Source organism: Tursiops truncatus, chromosome 2, assembly GCF_011762595.2.
Source record: "Tursiops truncatus isolate mTurTru1 chromosome 2, mTurTru1.mat.Y, whole genome shotgun sequence".
NCBI lineage: Eukaryota > Metazoa > Chordata > Mammalia > Artiodactyla > Delphinidae > Tursiops > Tursiops truncatus.
This window is the reverse complement of record NC_047035.1, coordinates 136,578,851-136,600,627: the sequence shown is the minus strand read 5'-3', so window position 1 is coordinate 136,600,627 and position 21,777 is coordinate 136,578,851. Positions and strand designations below refer to the sequence as shown.

General features: G+C 41.2%; 1 long non-coding RNA gene across 1 annotated transcript in view; it reads left to right on the top strand.

Moving 5' to 3' along the window:
• Positions 1–8,349: 8,349 nt before the first annotated feature.
• LOC141277871 (uncharacterized) overlaps positions 8,350–21,777 on the top strand; it is a 557,108-nt gene continuing 543,680 nt past the window's right edge. Inside the window, exon 1 of the long non-coding RNA XR_012329740.1 lies at positions 8,350–8,434. This is a non-coding gene — a long non-coding RNA (uncharacterized lncRNA). The remainder of the gene's footprint in view (positions 8,435–21,777) is intronic.

The following is a 21,777-nucleotide window of genomic DNA, read 5'->3' as shown; positions in this document are numbered from 1 at the left end:
AAAACAAAAAGGTATTCAAGTGATGAAATGCAAAAAGATAAGAATGCAAAAAGTGTCCAGAAAACAGAGACATTGGTTTGAACTCAGTAGCCAGAGCATGCCCAGAAGGGGTAAATTTCCCAAGCATACCCATCCCTGCATCTGGAGTCATGCCATTCCCTCCTCATCAAGGACACGCGCTCCTTGCTTTTTTTTTCTGTCTACCAAATGCATCCAGTACTTCAAGCCTCCTTTGGTATTTTCTCTGTTATTTTCCTTGATCCTGAAGCCAAAAGAGATATCCCACTTCTTCGAACTCCAATGCAATTTTATTTTAAAAATAAAATATCTCATTTAATCTTTAAAATAAGCCCAGGAGCAAGGTCCTATTATTATCTTTTTTTTTTTTTTTCAACAGTGGAGTATACTGGCACAAGGCTAAAAAGCTTACTGAAGAGCCCAGAGCTGTTAAGATATGGATCTGGAATGATACTCAGGTCTTCTGGGCTTCAAAACCCATCTCACTTTCACCAAGTCATGCTACTCTCTCCCCTTTTCTCGTTTATCCCTACAAAGCTTCCCCTGGTACAGGCTTGGTTGACTCACATCTTATATCGTAAGAAGATTTCAAACCTGGGGAGGGCAATGAGCTTGGCATGATTCATTCTGCATGTTCCCTACTTTTCACGAGACAGTTACTCAACTAGTCTGCTAGATCAATAGTGGATGAGATCAACCACATGTCCACAAAGTCTGTGCATGATCCATGATTGGATGCCTTCCCTGCTTCCATTGTCCAAATGAGGTCCACGATTGCCTCTCCTTCTTGCCAACCACCAGCTGGAAAGGCCACCCAACATGGGAGGGCCAGGATTTATTGAGGCTGGGGCTCCATATATGATAGACCCACACTCTGTTGAATGCATAAAGCTGATACAAAAACCCACTACTGTATATATTTTAGAATTCCAAATTTAAATCCAACAAATATTTACTGAGCACTGTAGGCAGAAAAATATAAAAGGATTAAAAGAGAGGGGTGAGAGAAATGAAAAAGAAGGTTCTGTGACTTCCTGGAGGATGGGAAGGTAGTAAACATGACTCAGAAATAAGGCTGGATCAGAAGGCCCCTGAAGACCAATTTAGCACCAGGACTTACGTTTCCTGGGCTCCAGACCATGCTGCTTGGGAGCCGTCAGTGTGGAAGCTGATATAGGTTTGCTGTGATTCCCACCCAGCGGCGTGAGCTCTCTCTTGCCCAGGAGGTACAATTAAGCACATTTGAGAGGTGGCCTGTCAGTGGTCACAGGTCAGATGACATCACCTGGCACTGGTGAGGTTGAATTCCAAGTCTTAGCCTCTTTGGGGCTATGCCCAGACAATGGGGCTCTTACTATAGAATGTGACCCTGGCCCCTTTACAGGCCCAAAGGATGAACCCAAGAGATCGATTTGGATGAACATCACATTCATTGATGCCATCCTGGCTCAGACTCAGTGGGTTTCCAGGCCAATAGGTGATCAGATCTTCTTCTGCACGTCCATTCTTGGTTTGTTTTGGCGTTTGCTTCAAACTTCAGCTTTGTTTCTGTTTGATTTATTTCTTCTTTTTTTTTTTTTTTTGCGGTACGCGGGCCTCTCACTGTTGTGGCCTCTCCCATTGCGGAGCACAGGCTCCGGACACGCAGGCTCAGCGGCCATGGCTCACGGGCCCAGCCGCTCCGTGGCGGCATGTGGGATCTTCCCGGACCGGGGCACAGACCTGTGTCCCCTGCATCGGCAGGCGGACTCTCAACCACTGCGCCACCAGGGAAGCCCCTGTTTGATTTTTAAAGCACTGTATACTTCTCCCATGGCTGACTTGGTTTCCTGGTTGGAAGAGGCCCTCTTTGATGTTATAGCCGTGTTTTCTTGTTGTACTTAGCTCCTGACTCCAAACCATGGCCTAAGTCTTAGACTTTGTGTTTTGGAAAGGAACGCTCTTTGCTAAAGCCAGCAGTCCTGTCCCAGCCCAGATGCAGCCCCTGCAATTACAGCCTCTTTCTAAATCTCCCTTCCTGGGTGGGCACATATCGTTGTGAGCCAGGCCATCCTTCCCTTCAGCCCTGCTCGCCGCCAAGCCCGCTCTGCCCTTGAACTGTTTTGCTTGGGTCATCAAGAAAGAAACCTTCAGTGCATTTCAATTCTCTAAGTCAAGTTTGCAAAGATGCTCTCAGGCTCCTTCTCAGTGATGATTTATGCATGGTGAGTGGAATAGCATGCTGTTTTCATTCCTTTTAAAACCAAGTAATGACCTAGGGGGAGAACATTATTTCTCTCTCTCTATCTGTTCCTTTATCTGTATCTGTGTCTTTTTCTCTATCTAAATCTGTATATCTACATCTGTATTTGTATGCATAGGGATACAATGGGATGAATTTAGTAGTCCAGCAGGGCCTTGCCACACCATTGTCTATTATTTATATTTGACTTACTAGAATTTGACACTTATTTACAATGCAAAGATGCAGAGTTGCATCATGCCCTTCAGGAAATATCTGTGTAAATATAGGCCAACCCCTTCAAGTGAAATAAAAATATGGGGTGTTTGTGCTACGGAGATAAAGATATTCAAATCACCTTGGGATAATACTTACTGGGAAAATGAGAAGAGCCACTAACGGAATGACCTTTGACATGTCCTTCAAATTCTCAGGGCCTCAGATTCTTCATCAGGGATAAAACAAAAGATTTAGACCAGATGATCTCTAAGGGAAAGCCAACTCCTATGACAGAGAAGCTTTTGGTTTTTGACTGGCACTATGTAATAAATTGTTTTTACTCCAAATCTGGTTTTACAGATTCTACCTAGGAAATTACAATTGCAGGGAGAAGAACAGGGTCTTCTGGGTCTGAGTTGTGTGTGTCAAAGTCTAGATAGGAAACCCATGCCAGGTGGTTCAACAGAGGGGATTTGATATAAGGAACCAGTTACAATGTGTTGGAAGCACACAAAACCAAATGGGGTGGTGAGAAAAGTGCAAAATTGACAATAGCAGGGATTCACCACCATCCTTGGGCTGCAAGTGAAATAGGAGGGAAGAGGGCAGGGCACAACATTTAAAAGAATGACACAGCCATAGAACATGACAAAAACTGGCTAGAACTAACTAGATCCAAGATGGTGGAAGATTCGACTTCCATTGGACCTTGAGCCTCAGCACAGGGTGCGCTCATTGTAATATTGATACATTAGCTAAATGATACACCCACCAGAGCCATGACAGTTCAGAGCTAACCATAAAAAGCCAAAAAGTGGGAGGTGGCCCAATTCCTGGAAATCCCTGTCCTTTCCCCTGAAATAGTTGGAATACTCCTCCCACTCATTAGCCTATGAAATTACCCAGCCCATAAAAACTAACCAAGCCATACTTTGGGGCCTCTCCCCTTCTGAGATGGCCCACACTCTGTCTGTGGAGTGTGTTACTCTCTGAATAAATCCACTTCTTACCTCTCACTTTGTCTCTCACTGAATTTTCTCTGCAACGAGACATCAAGAGCCTGAGCTTCATTAAGTCCTGAGACCAGCTGTGTGATCTCAATTAAAAGACCGTGGGTTCAAGTTCCAACCTGGGTTTTGGCCGAGTTCGAGTCCTGGTGCATGGGTTCGAGTCTCAATCTGAGTTGCATGGTTTCACAAGGACAAAGGGAGGTGGAGGTTTTGTCCGAGCACAAGATCCAGGGCTTCTAGAGGGAGATGGGACCCCAGAGGGAGTGATACACTGGTGAGAGCTGGAACCATTTTGGAATATAGTTATTGCCACAAGTGCCACTCAAAGCAAAGAGATAGAGAGGTAGATAGAGTCTGGCTTGTTTTTGCCCCTCAGCTGCCAACTGATCCCGGACACTCATGAAAGCCAGCAGGTGAGGGAGTGTGAGATGCGCTGTTTGTAGGATCCCTCTTATAATGCAGGGCAGCCAAGGGAGGCGCAAGCGTGAGGTCGAGGTCAGGCAAGCAGGGAAGCTCCCTTTAAAGCATTTAGGAATGCCATCCTAGCACGGCTTTCCAGAGACCTGGTGGTCTGAGTTGGGGGCTCAGATATTTCTTGGGCCTTTTCAACCCCTATCACCTCACATTTGGATTGATCTGGTAAGCAATTTCTAGGTTCTCAGTTATAAGAAATTTGTGAGATTTCCCATTAGTAACTACCATTTCTGATTACCTGCCATGTGCTGAGCAGTCTATAGGTGATATCCTTTCCTACCCTTTGACTAATCTGCTCGGAAGAGATAAACACCTGTATTTTATAGATGAAGAGAAAAAGGTCAGCGAGATGGAGCCATGTGCCCAAGGGCTCCAGCTGGATGTACAGGAGGCAGGATTGAACCCAGGGGATTCTGTCTCTAAAGGTCCCTGTCAAACAGCAGCAAGGTCGGGCCTTCCCTGGTGGCATAGTGGTTGAGAGTCCGCCTGCCGATGCAGGGGACACGGGTTCGTGCCCTGGTCCGGGAGGATCCCACATGCCACAGAGCAGCTGGGCCCGTGAGCCATGGCTGCTGGGCCTGTGCGTCTGGAGCCTGTGCTCCACAACGGGCGAGGCCACAGCGGTGAGAGGCCCGCGTACTGCAAAAAAAAAACGAAAAAAAAACAACAACAAAAACCAGCAGAAAGGTCAACTATAGTGAAGCTCACCGTTTTATAAGGACTGTCAGTTTGATTTCTGGAAATGAGAGCTTTAAAATGCCAGGAAGCAAGAGCCACAGCAAACACTCAGGGAGGGAATAACCGCAGGGCTTCAAACCTTCTGAGAAGCATCATCCTGGAGGACAGCGCCCCCTCCCTGCCAGCCCCCCCATCCTGGGGCCTTCAAGGTTTCTAATTCTTCCTGGCAGCTTGTTGCACTTATGGGCTTCCTGGCCCCTATAACCAGATTTCTTTATTTACAGTATCACACTCGGCTGGTAAATGGGGTTGTGGAAAATAGGATATTACAGATGCTATTTGGAAGAAGTTGCTGAGTAAGGCCATTAAACCCAGAGTAAGAATGAGGTGGGAGAGATACATGGATTGTTTTCCCCCCTCTGAAGAGAAAGAAGGCTGGTGGCAAATGACAGGGAAGGGCAGGAGCGTCAAGCCACCAAGGGTAAGGCAGAGCCCCGATGGAAATGGAATATTGCTGAGTGGAAAATGCAAGACAGACACATGAATCCCAGAAGCTGGCAGTCCAGGAGGTAAAGGCAGGAGGCAAGTGGACAGCTGCCTAGAATCCGAAGGACCCAAGCTCCATGGGCTCAGGCATCCTTCACGCTACAAGAGAAATTTGTTGGGATGAGGATGAAGGGGATACAGATCAGGGCTGGGCTTGGAGGAAACATCCAGGCATATTCAGGAATACTTGGGAAGCATTCAGGAATTTGAACAGGGTTTAACACTTATGGGTAGGGCCTCTATAAAGAGGATACTTCACCTCCCTGATTCTTTTTTAAATTGATTAATGGTGTTAATAATACTTATCTAATAGGACAGAGGTGAGGATTAAGTGAGGTAACTGATATAAAATTGCTCTATTAATTGATCAAAAGCTTTGAAGTGTTATTTCTGAATATGTCTCCCCTACATCTCTTAATGGTGTTTAGAGTGTGAGGGATGACAGACAGTCCCATGCTAGTCAGACCCAAACCAGCTCGATTCATTTGACAAGAGATATAACCGAGCAAGATATGGAGGACTGCCCCCAGATGCAGTGGTGAGCCCAACAGTAACTGGGGGCAAAAAGACCAGGAGCGAGAAGGACCACATATAGTAGGTTGTATGGGTCAGAGTAGAGAGCTTGGTGGGATTAAACAGTCTGTGCAGCTACAAAGGGCACGGTTATTACCAATGCTTAGACAGTTTAGAAAGGTAGATTTTAGTGCAATTGAAGGAAGATGTACTAATAATTTGAGTTACCCAACTGTTGGATGGGCTACCTTGTGAAGTAGTGAGTTCCCCACCATTGGAGGTATGCAAACTGAGGCTGAATATTTTGGAAGAGAGACTTGTCTATAGCACTAAGAGGTCTGGATGGTGTTGGAGACCTCTCAACCATGTGATTTTTCTGGACTCTGCCTGAACACAACTTGCTTCTCAGTAGGGATTCACTTTGATGGGTAAGAAGTGATCCAGATAAAGAGGGATCCCAAAAAGGGCCCGATTTGGTCTCTAAAAGCAGCCTAGAGCTTTTAACTTTGAGGCAAGGCTAGTGACGGTGGCATCCCTGGCTGCTGGAACTAATGAAAAGAGCTTTTCTAGCTTTTTGATGCAATCACTCCCCTCACCCCACAATGGCTTTTATGTCTATCATAGCTTATCCTCACAAATATCCTAGGGAATAAAGTAGGCAGATAGTCGTATTCCCATTTATCATGTGGGCAACCAAGGGAGCAAAAAAAAAAAAAAAGTATGACTTCAAACTGCAGGTTGGGGCTGGCTGGGATCTGAGGAGGTCGGTTATTCCAAACCTCTGATTTTACAGATGGGAAAACTGAGGCCCAGAGAAGCAGCCACTTGCCCAAATTCACATTGTGGTTGGTGCCAGGGTCAGGGTGGAATCATTCTTTGCACAATATCCCACAGTTCATCAGTGTGGACTTGCAGGAAGGAACTAATATGGCTCTTACTGAGGCAGTCAGATCAAAGAGAGATTGTGGACCCTCTTTCTCAGCCTGATGTCCCATCCCGAGCCTCTGTGGGAAAGTGTTCCAGATAAGTGGGGAATTTCTGGAGCCCAGCAGAATTTGAGGTTCGATGGAGAAGCAGCCACAGAGGACCAGGCTGACCACCAGCTGGGTCAAAGGTGATTTCCTGTGATCTGTGAGGGGGTAGAAAAGCCACATATTATGCCCTCTGGCCTTTGGGGAAGGCTGGAGCAGCAGAAGGGGTGGTGCAGGCAGAAGCAGCAGCTAAGTAGCAGGCTGGGGACGATCTGCCATGCTACACAGCGTTATCGCTGTAATTACATCAAGAACAAGTTTTCTGTTTGAAAGAAGAGCCAGAGTACAAGAGGCACCTCCCGCCAAAACAACAGCCATGTTGGCAGCACCCGCCATTCCTGCTGCTGCTGGTGCCCGGGCATCCTGGCACGAGCTAGCTTTGTAGACCCCAGCTGGTCAGAATGAACAAGAATGCTGCCCCTCTGCTAACCCCAGGTCTATACACGGGAGGTAGGTTTCCTTTCCAGCCTGATCAGGAAGAGATCAGAGAGAGATCAGAAGGTTAGAGGAACTGGCAAGATGGTAAAATCTGGGAACCCCCAGAAATGCACAAGGCAGTATTTCTATCCTGAGATTGTGATATGAAGGAGAGAAAAAGATGTTATCCACAATATATTTTATATTTTATATATACTATTCTTTTTTTCTCCCCAGAATGAATAACATCAGCAGGATGGACTGGATCCCGAGTGAGTGGGCTGCTGGTGTCCTGGAAAGGTACCCAGGAAGCAGAGAGAGGTGGGGCAGCGGGAGAGGATGCTGCACATTTTGTCTGGGCATGTCCATGGGAGACCATGCGCTGAGGGAACGTACAAGGGGGCAGTCTGGGAAGAAGGCCAAAGACAAAGTATCTGCTTCCTTGAAGGATCTAAGTACAGCTAGGAAGAAAGAGCCTTGGCTTAAGAGTTCAGAGACTTGGATTTGAATCTGGCTGCAATCACTCGGTCACTCAGTGGCCAGGGGCTTAAATTCTTCGAGTTCTGGTATGTTTATCTATAAATTATCTATACAGCAAAATAATGCAATCTACTATTTATGTTACAACGTAGTTGTGAAGTTTAAATGATATATGACATGCAAAATATTTTTCAGAGTGTGTACACAGCTTGTTTTCTAAGTATTACATAACACATAAAACTGTGTTATTATCTAAGTTTCCTTCTAATTGGATGCAATTCAGTTCACTGAACTTCAACATGGATTAAGGACCCAATGTGTGCAAATCATCTTGCTTAGTCCTGTGAAACATGCCACGTGGAAAAAACTGGAAGGACTTGGTCCTTTTCTTAAGAGGTTTAACACTTAGCAGGGAATGCGTCGGGGGGATGCAGACACATTCACGGCTGACCATAACAGGGGGTAAGCAGAGGGTAGGCTGAGGCATAATAGCCATATACACAAAAAACTATGGGAGAGTTGAGGAAGAGCTGAATCCAAAATGGTGGGATGAGGAAAACTGCAGGGACAGGGAGTTACCTGAACTGGCTTTGAAGGCTGAGGGAGAAGTGTTGGTTTGTTGTTGCAAAGAACTCCCGGAGCATTGAGAAGGGGAGGGCCATAGCCACGGGGTGGGTAGAGTGTACCCGGAAGTAGAAGCGTTTCCGGTCTCTCTAGCCTCCCACCCTCAACTCAGTGGTAGCTTCTCCCCGGCTCTCCTGACTAGACGTAAACGTGCAGGGCGCTCTGCTCACGCAAGGCACCGTGACATTTGCGACCAGACTCAGGTAAGTGAGATTCTGGCTGAGTCCCTGAAGTCTGGGTTTTGTATCCTGTCTCTGTCTCTTGCAGACTGGCTGGCTCTGGGACTCAGTGGCCCCTCCTGTCACCAGTACCTCATAGTGCTTGTTGCCGTGATTAAATACATAAAACACGACCACATGCTTTAAAAGAAAGTGAGACATAAATGTTACTTCTCTTGGAGAAGACCAAAAATGTGGGCCTGAGAAATTGTGTCGCAAAGAACCATCTTCCCCACTTAGAATTCAGGCTTCTTTTATACTTAAAAGGGGAGTGGGGGGGCTTCCCTGGTGGTGCAGTGGTTGGGGGTCCGCCTGCTGATGCAGGAGACACGGGTTCGTGCCCCGGTCCGGGAAGATGCCACATGCCGCGGAGCGGCTGGGCCCGTGAGCCATGGCCGCTGGGCCTGCGCGTCCGGAGCCTGTGCTCTGCAACGGGATAGGCCGCAGCAGTGAGAGGCCCGCGTACCGCAAAAAAAAAAAAAAAAAAAAAAAAAAAAAGGGGGGCGTGGGGGGCTTCTCTGGTGGTCCAGTGGTTAAGACTCCTTCACGCAGCAGCTAAGACCCCACACAGCCAAATAAATTTTTTTTTTTTTTTTCTTTTTGCGGTACGCGGGCCTCTCACTGCTGCGGCCTATCCCGTTGCGGAGCACAGGCTCCGGACGCGCAGGCCCAGCGGCCATGGCTCACGGGCCCAGCCGCTCCGCGGCATCTATCCCGGACCGGGGCACGAACCCGCGTCCCCTGCCTCGGCAGGCGGACTCTCAACCACTGCGCCACCAGGGAAACCCATTAATAAATAATTTAAAAAAGGGTGGTGGGTGGGTTGTGTTTGGTTGCTGCAGACTTCTTGGTGCCAGAATCATTTGTTCTTGCAGCTGTCCGTGTAAATCCGGTCACAATGTTCCTATAAACCTCCAACAAGACAAATGTTATTCTCTCTTTTGCAACTTTTTATCTCTATATGAATGGAAAAGTGTTATATCTTCGAAGGTCAGAGTTTTGGGAATGGGCTATCCTGTATATTTCAGGTTATAGGCAACATTCTTAACTTGTAGCAAAAGCAGTAGATACAAAGGCTAAAAGTTAAAAGAAACATATTCAGTACGGATTCAGGTTTGTTCTTCCCTATTACAAAACTCTCATAGAATACACCGAACTAGCAGCAAAGCTGGGCCGTGTTATTATCAGGAAGGTACCCATAGGCCCTCTTTATTACTCACCTAGGAGTTTTCTTTGCTTTATGCTGGAGGTTCTACCTCTTAGTTTACAGAGAAGCCATTTAGAAGGTGCAATTATTTGCAAAATTAATTATGAGCACCTGAACTTGTTGCCAAGGACAATATATATGGGGAGGTTATTTTTTTCCTCTTGTGATGTTTTGGGGGCAGTTTGCAATGGATGAGCATTTTATTAAAAAGGGAGCAGTTACTTTTCTGTTATCCGCAAACTCTGCATAGGTAGCAAAATGTAACTCCGGTACGGTATGCAAACGGTGCAGATAACTTGCTGTAGAATTCCACACACATCAAGCTCATCTCATGAAATTTCCTTACTAGCTCTGAAAGAGAGAATAAAGAGGATCTTAAACTGACTCCTGGATTCTGTCCAAGATATTTCAAATATTTGATATGACATAGTATGAGTGGGGTGTTTTATTCCCCCAAGGGTGGGGGGAGGGAAGTTCCTGACCATATAATTATATTCTGACCTCCTGAAATTTACCCGGCTCTTGTACTTTGCATGGGTAATGAATGCTGTTCTTTCCCTCCTGACTGGGAGCCTTGTGCTGGATGGAAGGAAAAAGGAGATTTCTCACTTTAACCACCTACCACTGGCCAAGGTTGTTGGTTTCTACTCCAACAATGGCAGTCCTCTGTATCTTCTGAAGATTTAGGGCAGCTTCTGTGTCTGCTGTTAAATGTACTCTGAATTTAACTAATTGTAATGGAGCAAAGCAACAACACCCTGGTGATATAAGAGCAGTCTTGCATGCCTGAAATGCAGGCTGCGAATCAGGACCCCAATGTACATGTTGACAGCGCAACTTGTCCAGGTGTAATAATCGCTATTTCTAGAGTCAAGTACCAACTGGGCTGGAAAAAAGAGAGAGGTGGAATTCAGTTAAATAAAGGGTTAGCTGCTCTTGCATTTGACCGAATACATCTTGTTCTTAAAATAACTGCACAGTTGAGTTTGAATTGTTTTTTTTGTTTGTTTTTTATGTTTGGTATTGTTTACATTTGTAGGTTCCTTTCCAAGTAGTGCTTTCAAAGGATAATTTATGTGTCTAATTGCATCCTTAACGAAGCTGGCTAATCACCTAATTAAAACAAACATTTCAAAAATAGGTAAAGTGAAAAATAGGTTGTTCTCATTACCACCTTAGATTGTTTCAGTGAATAACACCCATGACCTCCTTAAGACAAACTTAGTGTTCCGGGTGGAGAAAGAGTCCCCAGAAACAGGAACCACAGACACACAGAACTCCATCCAGTCATGGTTTTGGAGTCTACAAATTCTTTAATATTAAGGGGCTTTTTTTTGCAGGAGATTATTTCTCTGATGTTGTTTTTAATATGTTCATAAATATAAGATATTTTAAGAATAAAGTTGTATTACTAGATTCAGCCTCTATTTTACATTTCTTCCCTTTCTTCTCTAATCAGGTTCCTCTCCATAGAGGAAACTACTATGTTCAATTTAAAGACTATCCTTCCAAACTTTAACAGAAGTGTAAATACTAAATCTGTTAAACTCTACCTATTTCACAGCTTGCTTTTTTCATTTAATGATATATGTAGGAGTTCTTTCTGGGACAAAACAGGTAAGGCATACCTCCTTTGAAAAAACAGTACATTGAGTTCTGTGGTATAAATAGACCATAGTTTATCAAGTCATTTTCTTATTGATGGACATGGATGATGTTTTAAAATATTTCGTACTATAATTATGCAACACAAATCCTTGTCTGTCCCATTTTGCACTGATGACAAGCATTTTTCTAAGGTAGGTACCTAGAAGTGAAATTTCTGGGTTGAAGGATATGCATATTTTAAATTTTAATAGAAACTGCCAAACTTATCTCTAAAAATGTTGTACCAATTTACACTCCCATCAACAGTATTTGAGGACCTGTTTCTGTACACCTGAGCCAATACTTGCTATCATTACTATTTTAATATTTTATAAACTGATGAGTGAAAGTGATATCTCATTGTTCTTTTAACTTGTCTTTTAATTTGGTTACTAATGAGATTGAGCAACTTTGCATTTGCTGTGAAGTGATCTTTTTGAAGCTGAATTTTAAAATTATATTTTATTTTAATAAACGAGTGGGAGTACATAGTATAAAAAGGCAAATAGTGCTAAAAGGGTTATAATAAAAAGGAAATATTGGCCCTCTGGTTCCCTCCTTTTTCTGTTGTTTCTCCCTCCAAAGACAAAACCTTTCAAATTTTGTGATTGTTTCTTTTGCTTTTTGCTTCAATATTTCTAAATAATATGCATGTATTGCTGTCTTTTGATTCTTCATTTTTACCTATTACTCAATTTTACTTCTGAGGCGAGTTTTCTTGTCTAAATTTATTCTCCCTTTCTTGCTTAGCAGCAGGCCCCTATATAATAGGGGATGGTGTTTCCAGTTAAAACACCATGCTTTGCTTCCTCCCTTATAGATAGGGTAGTTGATGATTTGCATGTGGCAATTATTTAAAAGGAAAAGCTCTTTAAAAGGAACTGACATACAGGTGGATTTTGACTTTCCTCCTTTCCTTCTTCTTCTTGCTTGGAACACAGATGTAATGGCTGATGCTTGGGCAATTATCTTGTGACCATGAAACAAGCTGGAAGATTGAATTGTCACACAAAAAGTAACAGAGCAGAAAAGCACAAGAAATCTGGACTTTTGCTTTCCATAGGAATTCTCCATCCACTTAGCTTTGACTTCCTTAAACTCTGCTAATCACTTAGTATTTTTCCATCTGCAGTTTGATTTTATGTATCATGCTCATATTTAAAGATGTTCCCCAGTTTCATGGAAAATGGAGGTTTTGGTCCTGTTACATTTTCTTCATGCAGTTTTGTGGTTATTTTTTAGAGGCTGAAAGGCAAAATGCCTTTTCTGCACTACCTTAAAACTAGAGTTTTGTTATATTTTTAATGTCTTTATGCATATTGTAAATTGGTTTCTACGAAGTTTATATCCTTTCACATTACCAGCAGTTGTGTATTAACATGTCTATCTTTTTTTTTAAAAAAATTATTTATTTATTTTTGGCTGCATTGGGTCTTCATTGCTGCATGCAGGCTTTCTCTAGTTGTGGTGAATGGGGGCCACTCTTTGTAGCGGTGCGCGGGCTTCTCACTGTGGTGGCTTACCTTGTTGCAGAACATGGGCTCTAGGCACGCGGGCTTCAGTAGTTGTGGCACACGGGCTCAGTAGTTGTGGCTTGCGAGCTCTAGAGCACAGGCTCAGTAGTTGTGGTGCATGGGCTTAGTTGCTCCATGGCATGTGGGATCTTCCTGGACCAGGGCTCAAAACCATGTCCCCTGCAGATTCTTAACCACTGTGCCACCAGGGAAGCCCCAGCATGTCTGTCTTAACTAGTGCTGTCAACATTAAATATCATCATTTTAAAAAATGTTTGCCAATTTCATAGGTTAAAATGGCACCTTTTAAAAAAATTATTTTATTATTAGTGATATTTAAGCTTTAAAAAAATCTCACTATTAATCTTATATTTCTTCTTTTGTGAATTTTATTTTTATCTCGTTCATCTTTTTTTTACTTTCCATTTTTATCTTTAATATTTTCTTATTTTTTAAGAACTATTATATATTTGCCATTAGCCTTTTATTATTCAATTTTTTATAAATATTTCTATCCAATTTTTCACTTCTGTTTTCATTTTGTCTTATTATTTTTGGTGTATGCAAACTTACATTCTTTTCTTCCTTGCAGTGTTTTAATTACACTGTATTTTTTTCATCTCGCAGTTTTCCAAAGTTCTTTCTCAGTTTGGTTTTCTCAGCAAATGAGAAAAGCTACGAAATAAGTAATACAGAATTTTATTATCAGCAAGGATTTAGTGATTTGGAGTGAATAAGTTTAATGAAATTCTATGTTCGAAAGTTCAACATAATTCATGTAGCAAACTTATATTTTTATATAGTTACATTCATTAGTATTTCTTCTGTCTTGTCTTCTATTGCTTTTTTGTTTAAAAGATATTTTTCTCATTTCAGAGAGCTTTAAGATATTTATCTATGTTTTCTTCTAATAGTTTTTACCTTTAACTCTTTAATACATCTAGAATTCATTTTAATGTGTATACTAAGATTTCATTTGTTTTTCAAATAGTTCAATATTTTTGCTGCATCTTTTATTGACTAATGAAACCCTTTTGCATTGCCTTATTTCACCCCCTTTAACAATTAGTAACTTTTCACTTATTTGGGGGCTATCAGTTTAGTTTCACTGGGCTGTTTCTGGGTTGTTTGGCCAATGTCATGGTTATTAAATGACCACAGCTTTATAAGATATTTTAGTATTTGTGAGGGCAAGTGAATACTTCATTTTCCTCCCCAAATATAGCTAGTTCTTTTCTGTTTGTTTCTAGAACATCTTAAAATAACTTTGGCAAATATTCAAATTATCTGCATGAAATTTTGATTTAGATTGTTTTTTTTAACATCTTTGTTAGAGTATAATTGCTTCACAATGGTGTGTTAGTTTCTGCTGTATAACAAAGCGAATCAGCTATACCTATATATATATCCCCATATCTCCTCCCTCTTGCGTCTCCCTCCCACCCTCCCTATCCCACCCTTCTAGGTGGTCACAAAGCACCAAGCTGATCTCCCTGTGCTATGTGGCTGCTTCCCACTAGCTATCTATTTCATGTTTGGTAGTGTATATATGTCCATGCCACTCTCTCGCTTTGTCACAGTTTACCCTTCCCCCTCCGCATATCCTCAAGTCCATTCTGTAGTAGGTCTGTGTCTTCATTCCTGTCTTACCCCTAGGTTCTTCATGACATTTTTTTCTTAAATTCCATACATATGTGTTAGCATATGGTGTTTCTATTCATCTTATTTCTTACTTTTATGAAATGTTAACGTATTGGAAAAATTCTGTCTTCCCATCCAGAAATATCATTTACTTAAATCTTTTATCTGTTTCTGATTTTATTACTAACCTGTACATAGAGTCCTTGCATAACTTATTAGGTCTTTTTTGTAGGTAATTGATATTTTTTGCTTACCAACATAAATATAATTTTACTTCCATTATATCTTTTAAATCATTATTGTTGGCATATAGGAAATCTGATTTGTTTCACATTTTTCACAATTTTACCTTGCTTATTACCATTTACCGAACTCTAATAAATTCTGAGAGCTTTTAGATTGATTCTCTAGTGTTTACTGGAATATAATTAGATTTCAAATCTGGCTATCTTTTAGCTTGTAATAGTTGCTCCTGAACTATATATCTTAATCTCTTTTTTACTGTCATACCATCATGGAGGGTGGTGGCTATGGGACAGTCTTCAGTGAAGCCCTCATCCAGAAGGAGAGGCTAGAATTAAGTCTTGGAGGAAGATTAAAATGCTGTCAGGACAGATAGGCTGAGCCCATTCCAGGCAGAGGAAACAGCATTGCAAAGACACAAATGCATGAAAAAGCCAGGTATGTTAAGCAGATGGTCAATAGTTTTGTACGGCTGGATATAGGGTATATGAATCAGATTCACATTCCTAGTGCAATCTATCCTTCCCAACATTGCTTGTCCTTTTCATTCTGGTCCCATCTCCCATCATTTCTCAGCATATAATCCATGAGCTGGCCACAGCATGCTTCCTCCTATTCAGATGGTCTTTCCTGATCACATTCATATCACAGACTCCTACTCAACCTTGAATGCCCTGCTCAGTAGTTTTCTGGGTCCCTAGTGCTAAATAAAGCAATGATTAGTACTATGGTAACATACTTTTTATACATTTTAACATCTCTCTCTCCTATCCTGACCTGTGTGTAAAAACTGTCTTACTTATCTATCTTTTAGTACCTAGCAAATGTTTAGCACATAAAAGGCAGAATTAAATAGACTTTGGGATTATTAAAATTAGATTTTCAGTTGCCTGTTCTATGCTCGTGGTATTTCTTTCCTGGATTTAGTTATTCTGATGGAAACTCAACATTTTTTATTACTTTTTGTTATTATTCTCTAGTCTTCGTATCAGATTCATGTTGTTTATAGCATTCCCTATTGTTTATCAGACACCGGCTTGTGAAATGTTGGTTCTAGCCTGTGAGGTGGGAGGAACCAGAAAAAGTTCTTATTATTTTTCTAAATACAAGAGACACAAGACTCATGTATAAGGAAAGCCAGAGAGGAAAAGTTAATGAAATGTCTGTCCCTAGCATGGAGGGTAGCTCATTACAGAGCACTGGTAAAACCAAAGGGCTCTGACTAGATTTTTTTTCTTTTAATATTTGCTTTTAGAAAGGAGTTCAGCTTTGTTTAAGTAACCAAAGAGAAGGCCATACATGAAATATACAGGGGAAGTTATTTTACTGAGGATTTCTGTAAGGACAGATATTTCTAATCAGCTACTAATGACATGTACTCTTGAAATCCCACAATAGTGTATCTGCAAATTTGGGGGAGAAATGAAACTGAAAGCTCTAGCTGAATCAAGGGCATATCTGTATCATATCTATATCATCTTTTTAAAGATGATAGTTGGCATTATAGGTGTCTCTAAACAAGATGACATAGATTGGGTCAAAATAGAGAAATTAAATCAAATGACTGTCATCTCCATCCAGTGCCAAGGAACAGTTGGGCTGGATATTGGATTGAGCCTGACATCTGGTTTGGACTTCATGCAGAGGGATCTGGCTTGACTCTGATGTTGGTTAATTCTTCCTCCTGAAAGGCAGGGCAGGACTGAGAGGTCACTGGCTCAGTGGACCACTGTGGGAGATGGAGGAGTGAGGTGGTAACATGGGGTGATTGGATGCAGATGGAGCTGGAGACTGAGGGCAGAATCATGCCCACAGAGGAGTGCAGTCAGACCTAAGGCTCAGTCAGACCTAAGGCACAGTCAGACAGTGAGGGGTGAGAAGTATGTTGTGGGAAGACACAGGGATCAGGGCTTCTCCTGGGGCCCCCAGTGCCCTCTTGATGACCACAGGCTCTGGGGTGTGAGGTCAGGTTTTGAAGAGATAAGTGCTGCTTGATCCCTGGGAAGATTGATGGGCATGATCTTAATTCTTTACCAGACCCTTGATGAAGATATTAAATCATATCAGCCTTATGGACTCACTCCGAGGGGCATGGTGCTATTTAAACTAGATGACAGGTACTTCGGTTTATTGTACTTCGGGTGTTCACCCAGCTGCTTTACATTAATTAAGTGAACAAAATAAAAGAAGGCAAGAAGGGACTAATGTGGACTCAATTTCTTATCTATTTATACTCAGTTTTATCAAATATAGTCATCTGGATTTCACTACTGAAAACTGGGCTGGTTATTAGCTACGAATTTGAAAAGTAGGGATGGGTTGTGTGATGATCAGAGCAAAATTTTAAGCATTAACCTGAAAGAGAAGAGAGGCAAGGGCTATGAAAGGAAGACACATGTTCCTGCGAGGCTCTCCCAAGATGTGGAGAAGAAGAAACAAGTAGTTTTAGACTTCAAAGTCTGTCCTGATATCACTCTATGACCTCACATGTCATTTATTAATAACAGTGAGAATTGAAAACACTTTTGGGATGCTTATTATATTTCGTATGTGTAAACTGTGAGTCTTAATGAAATCCCTCAGAGTTAGTTAACTGTGATTTCATGCTACAGGGAAGGAGGTTCAGGGGGGCTAAGAACTGTGTCCGAGGTCACATGGCTGGTAAAAGAGCTAGAATCAGGCTCTGTGCTAAAAGCCTTTGATACATTCTTTTATTTAAGTATCTCCTCAGAGAGATAGTAGTGTCATCCTCCTTTTGTAAGTTTGGAAATCAAGGTTCAGAGAGGCAATGGAAACTGCCAGAACTCACATGGTAGATAAGATGGTGGAGCCAGGTGTCAAAACCAGCACATGGAGAAGGACACACCATCACTTCTGCCATATTTGGGCCAAAGTACATAACTTGAATCTAAGCCTGAGGAGACAATCAGACAGTGCAGACTGAGGGACATTCAGCAAAACAACTGGACAGGCTCTTGAAAAGTGTCAATGTCATGAATAACTGGGGCTCGGACTCCAGATTGAAAGACCATGCAGAAACACGTCATCTAGATGCCGTGCTGCCTCTGGACTGAGTCTAGATTAAAAGTATCTTGTATGTCGAGCACAGCATTGGGAAAATCAGGGAGATTTGAGTACCAGAAGTTTATGAGACAATAATATAGTATTAGCATTATATTTTCCCAAGTGCTGTATTGTGGTTTTATAAGAAAATATTCTTGTTCTTATGAGATACTTGCTGAAGTATTTAGGAGTTGAGTGTCATAATGTCCACAATTACCTCTCAAATGGTTCAGCCAAAAAAGTGTGTGTACATGCATCATCTATATATGCATCTATATACACATACACACTCATTTATGTTTGTGGAAAGACAGGAAGCAAATGTGGTAGAATTTTAATTGAATTGGTGAATTTAGGTAAAAGGCATTTGAATGTTCATTGTACTACTCTTCCAACTTTCCTGTAGGTTTGGATTTTTCACAGTATATAAGTTGGGGGAAATATCTATATCTGACCCCCCAACTCTACTTCTTGACCTCTACTCTCAACTGTCTGCCAAAGTCAATACTGATCGTGTGAGCCCCCAGTAGAAAGATGGATCATTATCACCTCTAACGATCATGAACATCACTTAATATTTACTATGTATTCAATCAGCAAATGTGTTATTGATCGTTTACTGTCTATCAGGCATCTCTCTAGGGCCTGAGGATAAAATAAAGATAAAACAAAGTCCCTGACTTCATGGAAATGGAGAAACCAGTGTAGCAGATGGGAAATAAATATTTCAGTGAATAAATGTTTAATATTATTTCAGCCAGAGATAAAGCAGAATGGAACTCAGAAAAGTGACGGAAAGAGATGTATGGCTATTTAGATAAGTGTGGTCAAGGAAGCCCTTTCTAGAAGAGCTGGTTTTGGGCCTGAAACTTGAATGAAATGAGGGAGCAAGTTTGGGACAGGTGTGGAAGAGGTGTATTCCATGCAGGAGAGAAGCAAGCACAGAGACCCACAAGGAGTCTTTCTGGGAGCATCCCAAGTACTTCGCATCTCATTTAATCTCACTATCATCTTTCTGCATTTTTGCTCTACTTTGTTTATTTTTCAAAACGTGTAATATGCTTTAGCAACATTCCCTTAGAAAGAGCATATAATGACATTTTCTCTTAAAGTGCAATCTTTTGTTTTTCAGAAAATGTAGGCAAAGAAAAAGATAGATTGTTGAAAGACATTCAGGCGCAAGGAAATGTCACATTTCTTTCCCATTTAACTAAAACTAATAGGTTTTTTCCGCTTAGAAGAGAAATAGTTCCAATCCCGTTTACCAGAGCTGCTCTAATCCGCTGGATCCTATAGAAGTCTAGAGACTCACGCACTGTGGGCCACTTGGGGAGGTGGCTCTGCATTTATGTCACCTCCCATCTGCCGAACTGCACCTTCTTTAGGTCCACCCTCTCCACATTTTTTGGACTGTCGACTGAAGAAAAAAAAGCACAACCTAAAAGCTGAGAATTATGTTTTATTCAGTGGACAAAACTGAGGACTTAAGCCCAGGACACAGCATCTCAGATAGCTCTGAGGGACTGCTCCAAAGAATCAGGGGTGGAACCAGGACATACAGGAGTTTTCACAACAAAGACCAGGTAGTTGGGGCATCAAAAGATTATTGTTAATTAAAGAAACCAGACATCTCAAGTTAATGAAATTAGTGCTTTTCTATGTATGGGAAGATGCAAGAGTCTGGGCTCACTGAAATCATTCCTTTGATATGCACCTCAGCTAGCGGGGCCAGTATCCTGTGCTTTCCCTTCCTGAGTCTCCTCAGGGTACACCGTTGGGGGCAGCTGTAATGTGATGGCTTGATGGCTGCAACATCCTTTCTTTAATGATGTGGCAGGCAATATTTTTCATTCATAATACTAATTTGGAAGAGCATTTTATACACTAAGTTGGTCAGTCATATCTGATAACAAACAAATATTCTCCCTGAACTGTCCCTGGTCATTCAGTTTTGTCTGTTGTGATAATTGCTGCATTACACTGTTTTGATTTATCAATATATGTCCCCAAATCTACCACCTGTTTGTTTTTTGATGTTAGCCTCTGATGACCTCCTTTTAAGATCATAGAAGTAATCACCCATGCTTTATTTTTTAAAGAATTTTTATTGTTCTATTATAATTAAATCTTAAATTTATTTATAATTAGTGTTGATACATGATAAGAGACACAGATCTAACTTTATTTTATGTCCAAAACCCTCATAAAGTTTGTTGAGGATCAAAAAAGACAAATGCAGAGAAGTAGAATTTTTATAGTACAGCCTTCTTGGTCATAAATGCCATCTTTACAAGAAAATCTTGTATAAGGAGAATTTGTGGTAGTGTAATTTATGTTTAAAGACATAAGGCCTTTTCAAGGAAATAATGCTTGAGACCTATAATTGTGAGTGAACTATTAACAGGACACAAATAGTTTGCATTCCTTGAAAATAAAGCAATAAAGTCAAGAGCACTAAGTAAAGAGACAATCAGTGACAGTTTACACTATTAACAAGTAATAGAAGACAGTCAATCTTCCTTTACTCTACTTTGTTGCCTAGAAACTTTTCAAGACTTCCATTCTTTGCAAATTTAATAAGGTGCTTGTAATTTTTTAAAACCATTTAAAGGTATTATACAGGGTAAGAGACATTATTTTACGGGCCTGGTCCTACATCGAAATTTTCAAAGTATTTTCTCTTTTATTTAAAAATTGTTTTATTTATTCTCGCAGCTACTGCAATACACATTCCATGGCAATCAATATAGACTACAAACGCTGTAAGATAAAGATGGCTTGCACTACCACCATTCAGAGACACTTAATGGTATTCATTTATATCCTTCTAATCCTTTTTCCATGTGCATTCAGTTTTGCAGAACCTTGATTATTCTTATTATGTTTTTTAACCAAGTGTTGGGTTGGGCCAGTGCTGTGGGAGAGAGGGGGCGCACGACTGTACATTGTGTGATTGATTGATGAGAGTGTGTGACTCATGCAAATGGGATGAAAGAGAAAAGAAACTTAGAATTTTCACTTAAGACTATTCATGGCATGTGGCTTGGCGCGACATGATAGAAAGGAACTATGGTGCTTTGTAGCCTGAATTCTTATAGAATGTATGCTTTTTAATATACTGATAGTCTTTTATTGTGTGCCTACCATATGCAGGGCAGTTTACACACATTAGTTCTAAGCTGCATAATAGCTTCCAGAGTAAGTAAAATTATAGCTCTCTCCCCCGTTCTCTTATAGATAAGAAAAATGAGATTTAGAGGGGTTAATAATTGTCTATTTTGCTACTCTTAGAGGCGATATTCACAATATTTAACAGCTTGCCATTCAGTCAAAACCAGTACCCAACCAATCAGCATGTATGGTGTCCATTCCACTGGACAAGGTCCATACTGCCACCAGGCCCTATCAATCATCATTTTCTTGATTATGTTTTATATACTGTTTGGTAATCTTTTATTTACCCAACTCAGTAATATACTGTGACATCTTTCCAAGTTATCAGATGTCATTTTACTATATAAAATGCATTCAGTGCATTTTTATTTAAAAACTCAGAAGGGCTTGTGACTTTTATATACTCAAACTGCAATTCTCTCTAATGGGTAAAAAGTACACAGAATTAAAATCCCATATACTAGAAGTTTACACAATGAGAATTTGCAGTAGTGAGGGAGTATTGTAATGGAAATTAGTAGATACATGTTGGCAAGGCAGTCGGGATTTATTTTGAACATTATATGCACTTCTGGTTGCCCAGATTTAAAACGATGACCAGATATGGAAACATATAGTTGAAGAACTCATTCTAACCATAAACAATGGTGAACTCAGGATATATGTCATTTAATATGAGGAGTTTGTGTATTCCTAGAGCCAGCATATTGCAGGACACATAGTGACACAACGTATATTGATTTGAATCAGATTCTAATGTGTAAATCAGTATTCAAAAAGGCAAAGTTGCTGCCTTGCCTCTAAATTGTCTGATATCTTTCTGGAGCTCAATCTCCTCA